Source organism: Nerophis ophidion, linkage group LG20, assembly GCF_033978795.1.
Source record: "Nerophis ophidion isolate RoL-2023_Sa linkage group LG20, RoL_Noph_v1.0, whole genome shotgun sequence".
NCBI classification, from domain to species: domain Eukaryota; kingdom Metazoa; phylum Chordata; class Actinopteri; order Syngnathiformes; family Syngnathidae; genus Nerophis; species Nerophis ophidion.
In genome coordinates this window covers 45,924,110-45,935,662 of record NC_084630.1, presented here as the reverse complement: position 1 = coordinate 45,935,662, position 11,553 = coordinate 45,924,110, and positions in this window count along the sequence as shown.

The window sequence follows — 11,553 nt, the reverse complement described above, 5'->3', positions numbered from 1 at the left end:
GGCAACTCAGAATTTTCATGATCAACCCCAGGCTTTCATTGAAAAGTGACCGTTCCACATGTTTTAAATATAATGATATATACACGTATGTTCGTTGTTCAGATGCTGTTGGCCTACTGAAAGGGGATCAATCAATAAATATTTATTGATTGATCCCTGTGGAGAAACGGAGCTGACGAGCCGACAGCAGGCTCAGACAAACGGTGTTCCTGCCTAAGATGGCGGCTGGGAGGCGGAGCAGAAAGGCGGGGAACGCCTGGAGTGACACTGCAGCCATCAGAGTAAGGTGCGTAGTTCATACACCTGCTCTCAATCCCTACATCTTCTTCTGCAGCATAAAAGGTGAGAAGGAGGAACAATTGGGGCAGAAGAAGGAGAGGAAACCACGGCAAACAACAGACCACGAAGACAACGAGATCGACCCAGAGCGAGATGAGCCCCTGCAGAAAAGACGCAGCCACCCGCCACCGAAAGGTGCGCCGCGACGAGCAGGAAGGAACATCGCGCTAGAAATTGGCGCGACCGACTGGCAAGAAAAGTCATTCATTGAAATAATAAATGAGAGTCAAACCTGCTAGCCTGCGTCTTACATCGATGGTCACAGAAAGCCACACGATGACGACTAGAGACTTGCCACAAGTCCTAAATCACAAGTGTCTCAAAGGGCTGCACAAGCTAAAACTACACCCTTGGTTCAGAGCCCACACAAGGGTAAGGAAAAACTCACACCCCGGTGGGATGTCAATGTGAATGACTATGAGAAACCTTGGGGGGGACCGTAGATATGCCCCCCCCTTCCTCCCTCTAAGGGAGACTGGATGCGATGGACGTCTAGTGGGTCTAGCATAATATTGTAAAAGTCCAGTCCATAGTGGATCTAACATAATAGTGAGAGTCCAGTCCATAGTGGATCTAACATAATAGTGAGAGTCCAGTCCATAGTGGATCTAACATAATAGTGAGAGTCCAGTCCATGGTGGGGACAGCAGGAGACCATCCCGAGCGGAGACGGGTCAGCAGCGCAGAGATGTCCCCAACTGATGCACAGGTGAGTGGTCCACCCCGGGTCCCTACTCTGGACAGTCAGCACTTCATCCATGGTCACTGGACCTGTGCCCCCCCCCCCCCCCTCCCTTCCCCAAGGGAGAGGGGGGCAGAGTAGAAAAGAAAAGAAATGGCAGATCAACTGGTCTAAAAAGGGGGTCTATTTAAAGCAGGGGGTCTCAAACTCAATTTACCTGGGGGCCACTGGACGCAGAGTCTGGGTGAGGCTGGGCCGCAAGAAAATATTTCTTAAAAAATATATTTTTAAATGTCTTTATTTTTATTTTCAACACAATATTAAATCAAAATATAAATGAACAAAATGAGAATTAAGTAAATAAATCAGTCATAAGTAATAACAATAATAATTTGATTTCTCCAGTCAGCAACAATGTGTGAGGCAATGTACTGTAAATTAAACAATTGAAAAAACAAATAACGGTTTGAACAGGTCCAGGTTATCGGGGACAGTTATACCTGACGGGCAGGTGTCGGGGTGTGACTGCAGCCAGGCACATAAGAAAACCCTCGTCTCCATGGCAACGTTTCTCTCGCTTTCACTCATTTGCCGCTTTTCCACTAACGCAGAGGGAGGTAACCCAGAACGTTTAAAGAGCCATTTTGGGTTAGGGTTAGCGCTGGGGTCTAGTGGACCGGGCCGCGGCGCCGGGGGAGCGAGGGAGAGAGAGGCACACACACACGGTGACAGAGAGAGAGAGAGGCACACACACACAGTGACAGAGAGAGAGAGAGGCACACACACACAGTGACAGAGGGAGAGAGAGGCACACACACACAGTGACAGAGAGAGACCGCAGGCGGGTGAGCGAGGGAGAGAGCGAGCAGGCGGGTGTAGTGGAAAAGCGGCAAAACTTTTCTCTGTTTGCATCAAGCAAGTGACGTCATTTTCGACCTTCGAGAGCCATAAACCACACTGTGATTGCTAGATTCCTTCAGCTTCGCACACAACGCTGTCAAGCGCCATTCATATAAAACTCGCGGGCCGCACTAACATTAAACTTTCTTCTTTAAAGTCCTACTGAAAGCCACTACTAGCGACCACACAGTCTGATAGTTTATATATCAATGATGAAATATTAACATTGCAACACATGACAATACGGCCTTTTTAACTTACTGAATTACAATTTTAAATTTCCCGGGAGTTTCGTCTTTGAAACGTCGCGGAATGATGACGTGTACGCGTGACATCACAGACTGTTAGGAAGTATGAGCGCTGCACACACACACAGCTAAAAGTCGTCTGCTTTAACGGCATAATTACACAGTATTTTGGAGATCTGTGTTGCTGAATCTTTTGTAATTTGTTCAATTAATATTGGAGAAGTCACAGTAGAAAGATGGAGGTGGGAAGCTTTAGCCTTTAGCCACACAAACACACGGTGATTCCTTGTTTAAAATTCCTGGAGGTGAAACTTTACTATGATCACCGCGGACATGGATCCCGACCCAATGTCAGCCAGCAGTTTTCGGTGAGAAAATTGTGGTAAAAAGTTGCCACTTACCGGAGATCAGCTGAGCTTGTGCCTCCCATACAGCTGCCGTCGACTTCCATCAGAGACACTGGCGGTCACCACACCCGTGGACACACCCTTCCGACTATCAGGTACTATTAAACTCACTAAAACACTAGCAACACAATAGAAAAATAAGGGACTTCCCAGAATTATCCTAGTAAATGTGTCTAAAAACATCTGAATCCGTCCCAATGCAATTGCGTTTTTTTTTTTTTTCTGGTCCGTCGCTATCAATATCCTCAAACACAAATCTTTCATCCTCGCTCAAATTAATGGGGAAATTGTCGTTTTCTCGGTCCAAATAGCTCTGTTTGTTGGAGGCTCCCTGTCACGCGTCGCAGTTGCTGCGCAGAGTTGCCACTTGGTGGATGCACAACGACCAGTCAGGCAGGATTGCAGGTAGGAATAAGTTTTGATATAATAAAACAAAAGAACACTGGTGCAAACAGGGAAACACTAAGCGCGTGCCAATGCACGGAAAGCTAATGCTAAACCTTAGAAGGAAACAGAAATAAGACTAAACGACGTGCCGCACGCACGTGAAGCTAAGGCGGAACTTAGCACAAAATAATCTAGGACACAGGACACAAAAGGTGACGTGTTGTGAAAAGCAAGCAATGGACCAAAGACGAACTAAGGAATAACGCAGGCTTATATACTCAAACAATAATTAGAACACAGGTGCGCCTGACGCCAGAGCAGGTGAACAAATGACAAAACCATGAAAACGAGACAAAACAGGAAGTGCACCAAAACAGGGATCGGCCGAGTCTAGAACTAAACATGATCAGAACATATAAACGACAAAACAATAAACGATCCGCTATGCTGATTGTGACACTCCCGTTAAAAACAATGTGAGGATGTGAGGAGACATCAAACATGTGATGTCATCGTCTGCGACTTCCGGTACAGGCAGGGCTTTTTTATTAGCGACCAAAAGTTGCAAACTTTATCGTGGATGTTCTCTACTAAATCCTTTCAGCAAAAATATGGCAATATCGTGAAATGATGGAGTATGACACATAGAATGGAGCTGCTATCCCCGTTTAAACAAGAACATCTCATTTCAGTAGGACTTTGAGGTGGGGGCCGCAAAATAGCATCTTGCGGGCCGCTATTTGCCTAAGGGCCGCGTGTCTGAGACCCCTGATTTAAAGGTTAGAGTATACAAATGAGTTTTAAGATGAGACTTAAATGCTTCTACTGAGGTGGCATCTCCAACTGTTACCAGGAGGGCATTCCAGAGTACTGGAGCCTGAATAGAAAACGCTCTACAGCACGCAGACTTTCTTTTCTTACAGGGCAGCTATTTTATACAATGGTGGCCTGGCTTATGAGATAAATTGGTTCCATGGCAAAGTTCGCAACTCAAAATACTTCTATTTTAAATCCATCTATCCATCCATTTCCTACCACTTCAGTGTGAAATATAATATATATGCATATAATATATATAATAGGCTTCACGGTGGCAGAGGGGTTAGTGCGTCTGCCTCACAATACGAAGGTCCTGAGTAGACCTGGGTTTAATCCTGAGCTCAGGATCTTTCTGTGTGGAGTTTGCATGTTCTCCCCGTGACTGCGTGGGTTCCCTCCGGCTACTCCGGCTTCCTCCCACCTCCAAAGACATGCACCTGGGGATAGGCCCCTCCCACCTCCAAAGACATGCACCTGGGGATAGGTTGATTGGCAACACTAAATGGTCCCTAGTGTGTGAATGTTGTCTGTCTATCTGTGTTGGCCCTGCCATGAGGTGGCGACTTGTCCAGGGTGTACGCCGCCTTCCGCCAAAATTCAGTCGAGGTAGGCTCCGGCACCCCCCACGAACCCAAAAGGGACAAGGTAGAAAATGGATGGATGGATGGATGGATTATTATTGAGAATAAAACTCACATATGGAGGAAAATGACGTCAATAAAACGATCGCTCATAGTAAAAGATGCTAGTTTCTATTTCAGTTTTGTTTGTGTCAATTATGTCAGTCCGGAGGGGCGTCAACATGAACGGGATCCCGCCGTTGTAAGAACGATTCAATTCCTCCAAAAGTGATTCACCATGTGGCCCTTAATCAGCTAAATCTTTCAAAATGTGTCTGTTGGGATGTCGCATGGCTGCAGTTGTGTGTCCCCGAGTATGCAAGAATCCAGGAGAGTTGCGTGGAGGTAAGATGAATTTAATACACAAAAGAAAATAACAAAAGCAAACATAAAGCAGTCGTGCAGATAAACGTTCTCAACATAATATTATCATCGAGCACTGAGGAGTGCTCGAGTGAAACATAAATAGACACTAGTGTGATTGACAGCAGGTGTGAACCGCTGCCAATCAACGAAAAGAGAAAAATAGTGCTCCGTGAATAAAAACAGGAAATACAACAAAATAAGAGCACTGAACCGGAAGTAAATACAAAAACACAAAAAACTAACAGAAATGAAGTGACACATCGTTACAGGACCTCCCCCTCAAGGAACAGATACCAGATGTTCCCTGGGAAAGAAAAAAAATGGAAAAAAGTCCAAAATGTAAGGGAGGGTGGAGGGAGGATTTGGTGGAGGGTTGCCAAACCTCGTGTCCCCGCAGCCAGCGAGGGAAAGTCAGGTGGCGGCGCCGCGTAGAGCGCCGCTGGAACTGGCGAGGCGGGCGGCCAGGGAACGGCCAAATCACTGGCCGAAAAAGAGGAGAGTGCGCAGGGCACGGCCACATCCACGGCCGACGTAGAAGCGGGCGCGCTGAAGCAGGCCGGGAAGCAGGCCGGGAAGCAGAAGACGTAACCGGCGGCGTGGAAACCGCAGGCGTCATCAACGGCGTGGAAGTGGCAGACGTCATCGGCGGCGTGAAAGCGGCAGACGTCATCGGCGGCGTGAAAGCGGCAGACGTCATCGGCGGCGTGAAAGCGGCAGACGTCATCGGCGGCGTGAAAGCGGCAGACGTCATCGGCGGCGTGAAAGCGGCAGACGTCATCGGCGGCGTGAAAGCGGCAGACGTCATCGGCGGCGTGAAAGCGGCAGACGTCATCGGCGGCGTGAAAGCGGCAGACGTCATCGGCGGCGTGAAAGCGGCAGACGTCATCGGCGGTGTTGAAGCGGCAGGCGTCATCGGCGGCGTGAAAGCGGCAGATGACGCCGGGCGAGGAGCAGCAAATGCTGGCCGAGGAATAGCGGATGCCGGCGGTGACGAAGCCCGGCGTGGTGCTGCTCTTGGCGGCGTTGGGGCTCGGCGTGGAGCCGGCGTTGGGGCTCGGCGTGGAGCCGGCGTTGGGGCTCGGCGTGGAGCCGGCGTTGGGGCTCGGCGTGGAGCCGGCGTTGGGGCTCGGCGTGGAGCCGGCGTTGGGGCTCGGCGTGGAGCCGGCGTTGGGGCTCGGCGTGGAGCCGGCGTTGGGGCTCGGCGTGGAGCCGGCGTTGGGGCTCGGCGTGGAGCCGGCGTTGGGGCTCGGCGTGGAGCCGGCGTAGGGGCTAGGCGTGGAGCCGGCGTAGGGGCTAGGCGTGGAGCCGGCGTAGGGGCTAGGCGTGGAGCCGGCGTAGGGGCTAGGCGTGGAGCCGGCGTAGGGGCTAGGCGTGGAGCCGGCGTAGGGGCTAGGCGTGGAGCCGGCGTAGGGGCTAGGCGTGGAGCCGGCGTTGGGGCTGTGCGAAAACCCGCCAGGCACGTAGATGTCTCCGAGGAAGGAGACGCTTGCGAAGATGACAGCGGTGTGTGCCTGGCTGCACCGCAGTGTATTGTGGGCCCCCCTCCACTAGGCGGCTGCCAGAAACCGTCCACACTTGCGGGAAGACATGCCTGCTCGTCGGCGTCCCCCGGTGCGAAAACCAGGGACGGGCGGGAGGAGGCCAGGAAGAGGGACGAAGACACGTCCCGCGCCGAGTCCCAGCAGGAGGACAAAAGTGACCTCACTGTGGGCTCCACTGGAGCTCTCGGCGATCCAAAAAAGAGAGCGGGAGCTGGCAGAAAGAGCAGCCGGGGAGCAGCCGCTGGAAGCTGCGTAGGAGCAGGGAGAAGCAGCTCAGCAGACGACGGGAAGGATGGCGGCGGCGGACGTGCCGGTCGGAGAGCCGCAGTCGGCGACGGAGCCGCAGGAGCCGCGAGACGTGAAGGAGGAGGAGGACGCGCCGGTCGGAGAGCCGTAGCCGGTAGCGTTGCCGCGGGAGCCGCGAGGCATGCAGGAAGTGGCGGACGTGCTGGTCGGAGAGCCGTAGCCAGCCGTTGAGCCGAGAGGAAAGATGGCGGCGGGGGACGCGCCGGTCGGAGAGCCGAAGCCGGTGGCGTTGCCGCGGGGAGAGGGTCCGCATCTGTTGGCTGGGACCGCACAAACCTGGCCTTCAAGTCCTCCAGGAATTGTGCGGTCCAGAACGTCGGCTGAGGATTGCCGACAGGGATTCTCGCGAGGACACTTTCTTCTGGCTCGATGATACTGTTGGGATGTCGCATGGCTGCAGTTGTGTGTCCCCGAGTATGCAAGAATCCAGGAGAGTTGCGTGGAGGTAAGATGAATTTAATACACAAAAGAAAATAACAAAAGCAAACATAAAGCAGTCGTGCAGATAAACGTTCTCAACATAATATTATCATCGAGCACTGAGGAGTGCTCGAGTGAAACATAAATAGACACTAGTGTGATTGACAGCAGGTGTGAACCGCTGCCAATCAACGAAAAGAGAAAAATAGTGCTCCGTGAATAAAAACAGGAAATACAACAAAATAAGAGCACTGAACCGGAAGTAAATACAAAAACACAAAAAACTAACAGAAATGAAGTGACACATCGTTACAGTGTCTTTATCTTGTTAATGAGAGGTTGATTTGTGTGTATGCAGCAGAGATGCAAAGCCGTGCCATACATACACTGGGCTCAGAGCACAGAGGGGGGATGCCAAGCCTTAAACCCAGACACTGAGTGGGCGTGAGTAACCGAGTTGAGGAAGAAAGAAGTTGAACCGAGGGTTCGGTATGCGCGTACACGAGTGCGAGTGTACCTCCATGGTGTATGCACATTAAAAGTGCATTCATGTGTGGGCAGAATGAATGCTTCCCTGGCCTCCCCCCACCCCCCCACCCCCTCCAACAAGTCTCAAAGCCGACTCCGGAGGGTTCGGCCTTGGCAAGATCCAACCCGTCAGAGAAGAGCCAGTTCCTCCCTCTCCCTGTGAGCTCTGTCTTGGTTGTTTGCGACGCTCATTCAACGCAACTACGAGTCCTGCATTACAGATATTCCTCCCCGCGTGTTGCTGTGTTTTATACCACTTGGCAGAAGCGAACCTCGCATTTGTGCGTGCCAGAGCAGGAATGTGTTTGTTGAGAGTTCTGGCGCTTTTTTTTCCAAGGCAGCCTTACCATAATATCTACTGGGAAATGTGGTTTTAACGCCCCCTCTCATACCTCCTCTTGTTTCCCTTCAATCGCTCCTTTCACAATTACGTTGCTTCCGTCTCTCAGCGCCCTACAACTCCCTCTTTCGCTGTAATTTCCCACTCTTCACTTGTTTTTTCTCGAAGCCTGTGGGAATCCTCACTGATTACGCATCCAACGCCACTTCAGTGTTTTTACTGCATACAAATCAATCAATCAATCAATGTTTACTTATATAGCCCTAAATCACTAGTGTCTCAAAGGGCTGCACAAACCACAATGACATCCTCGGTAGGCCCACATAAGGGCAAGGAAAAACTCACACCCAGTGGGACGTCGGTGACAATGATGACTATGAGAACCTTGGAGAGGAGGAAAGCAATGGATGTGGAGCGGGTCTAACATGATACTGTGAAAGTTCAATCCATAATGGATCCAACACAGTGGCGAGAGTCCAGTCCAAAGCGGATCCAACACAGCAGCGAGAGTCCCGTTCACAGCGGAGCCAGCAGGAAACCATCCCAAGCGGAGGCGGATCAGCAGCGCAGAGATGTCCCCAGCCGATACACAGGCGAGCAGTACATGGCCACCGGATCGGACCGGACCCCCTCCACACGGGAGAGTGGGACATAGAAGAAAAAGAAAAGAAACGGCAGATCAACTGGTCTAAAAAGGGAGTCTATTTAAAGGCCAGAGTATACAAATGGTGACAACTTCATTACCATCAGCACATGGTGGACTGTATGCATGCCGCCACAGTTGTCCCGATACCAATATTTTGGAGCCGGTACTAAAATTATTTAGATACTTTTCAATACTTTTCTAAACAAAGAGGACCACAAAAATTGCATTATTGGCTTTATTTGAACAAAAAAGCTTGGGATACTTTAAACATATGTTTTTCTTATTCCTATTAAATATAATAGTAAACATACAAGACAACTTGTCTTTTAGTAGTAAGTCTGTCACTTCATTTCTGTGTCTTTCCTTGTTTTGTAGTCACTTCCTGTCAGTGCTCTTGATTTGTTTCCACTTCCTGCTTGTCCCCCAGAGCAGTGTTTTTCAACCACTGTGCCGCGGCACAATAGTGTGCCGTGAGATACAGTTTGGTGTGCTTTGGGAGATTATGTAATTTCACCTTTTTGGGTCAAAAATATTTTTTGCAAACCAGTCATTGGAGTCTGCAAATAATGTGTTGTTGTTGAGTGTCGGTGCTGTCTAGGGCTCGGCAGAGTAACCCTGTAATACTCTTCCATATCAGTAGGTGGCAGCCAATACTGATTGCTTTGTAGATGTCGGAAAGAGCGGGAGGCAGTGTGAAGGTAAAATTGAGTCTGATGCTTACACCAAAAATAAACAAACAGTGAGTGCCCCTAAGAAAAAGTAATTGAAGGCTATGCAGAACGAAACCAAAACTGAACTGGCTACAAAGTACACAAAAACAGAATGCTGGACGACAGCAAAGACTTACTGTGGAGTAAAGACGGTCTCCACAAAGTACATCCGAACATAACATGACAATCAACAATGTCCTCAAAAAAACTATAAAAACAACTAAAATCTTAATTGCTAAAACAAAGTAGATGCGGGAAACATCGCTCAATGGAACACATGAAACTACTACAGGAAAATACCAAAAAAAGAGAAAAAGCCATTAAAATAGGAGCACAAAACAAGAACTACACACAGGAAAACAGCAATAAACTCCAAATAAGTCGGGGTGATGTGACAGGTGGTGACAGTACACCTACTTTGAGATAAGAGCTAAAGCGATGCATGCTTGGTTATGCTTTAAAGTCTGACCCAACAATTGCAACAACGTGCTTGCTTTTCCACGTCTGCTTTAAAGGTAAATGTATGAATGTAGAAGTCCATCTCAGCAAAGTTCACCAGAGTCCATCCTGTCCCTGCTCGTCCCTCCTCACAAATGTTCCTCCTGAGGTCCACTTCCAACGCTTATCTTGAGGGAATCACCGCCTCCGCACTCACAGAGGAGTCTTTCTTTCCAACTCTTTGTCTCTCTTCCAACTTGAAGTCACTCGGCCTCTCTCCCTTTGCTTTTTTGACTACAGCGTCTCCAAAACCCGGCCGAGTCATACCAAAGACTATAAAAATGGGACCCATCCCCTCCCTGCTTGGCGCTCAGTATCAAGGCTTGTAATTGGGGGTTAAATGATTCCAGGGCGTGGCCCCTGCTGCTCCTCACTGCTCCCCTCACCTCCCAGGGGGTAAGGGTGATGGGTCAAATTCAGAGGGTAATCTCACCACATCTAGTGTGTGTGTGTGACTCTCATTGGTACTTAAAAACTTTTGATGTAATATCCTTAGAACGGTTTATGCACGTGTGAGGATGTGAGCGCACGTGCAGGATTTTTGTTGTTGTTTAGTTGTTTGAGTACGTCATAGTAAGCTGCACATCACACCTGTACATACATACACTATATATCCAGAAGTTTGAGTACGTCATAGTAAGCTCCACATCACACCTGTACATACATACACTATATATCCAGAAGTATTTAGCCACATGCCTCTACTCACATACGAACTTCAAGTGCCAACCCACGGAATGGTCCAAAATGTTTTGGTATCCTGGAGCATTCAAAGTTCATTTCACTGGAACTAAGGGCCCAAGCCCATTTCCTGAAAAACAACCCCAAACCATAATTCCTCCTCCACCAAATTTCACACTCGGCACAATGCAGTCCGAAAAGTACCGTTCTCCTGGCAACCTCCAAACCCAGACTCGTCCATCAGATTGCCAGATGGAAGAGCGTGACTCATCAGTCCAGAGAAGACATCGCCACTGCTCTATAGTCCAGTGGAGACATGCTTTACACCACTGTATCTGACATGCTTTACACCACTGTATCTGACATGCTTTACACCACTGTATCTGACATGCTTTACACCACTGTATCTGACATGCTTTACACCACTGTATCTGACATGCTTTACACCACTGTATCTGACATGCTTTACACCACTGTATCTGACATGCTTTACACCACTGTATCTGACATGCTTTATTTACACCACTGTATCTGACATGCTTTACACCACTGTATCTGACATGCTTTACACCACTGTATCTGACATGCTTTACACCACTGTATCTGACATGCTTTACACCACTGTATCTGACATGCTTTATTTACACCACTGTATCTGACATGCTTTACACCACTGTATCTGACATGCTTTACACCACTGTATCTGACATGCTTTATTTACACCACTGTATCTGACATGCTTTACACCACTGTATCTGACATGCTTTATACCACTGTATCTGACATGCTTTACACCACTGTATCTGACATGCTTTACACCACTGTATCTGACATGCTTTACACCACTGTATCTGACATGCTTTACACCACTGTATCTGACATGCTTTACACCACTGTATCTGACATGCTTTACACCACTGTATCTGACATGCTTTACACCACTGTATCTGACATGCTTTACACCGCTGTATCTGACATGTTTTACACCGCTGTATCTGACATGCTTTACACCACTGTATCTGACATGCTTTACACCACTGTATCTGACATGCTTTACACCACTGTATCTGACATGCTTTACACCACTGTATCTGACATGCTTTACACCACTGTAT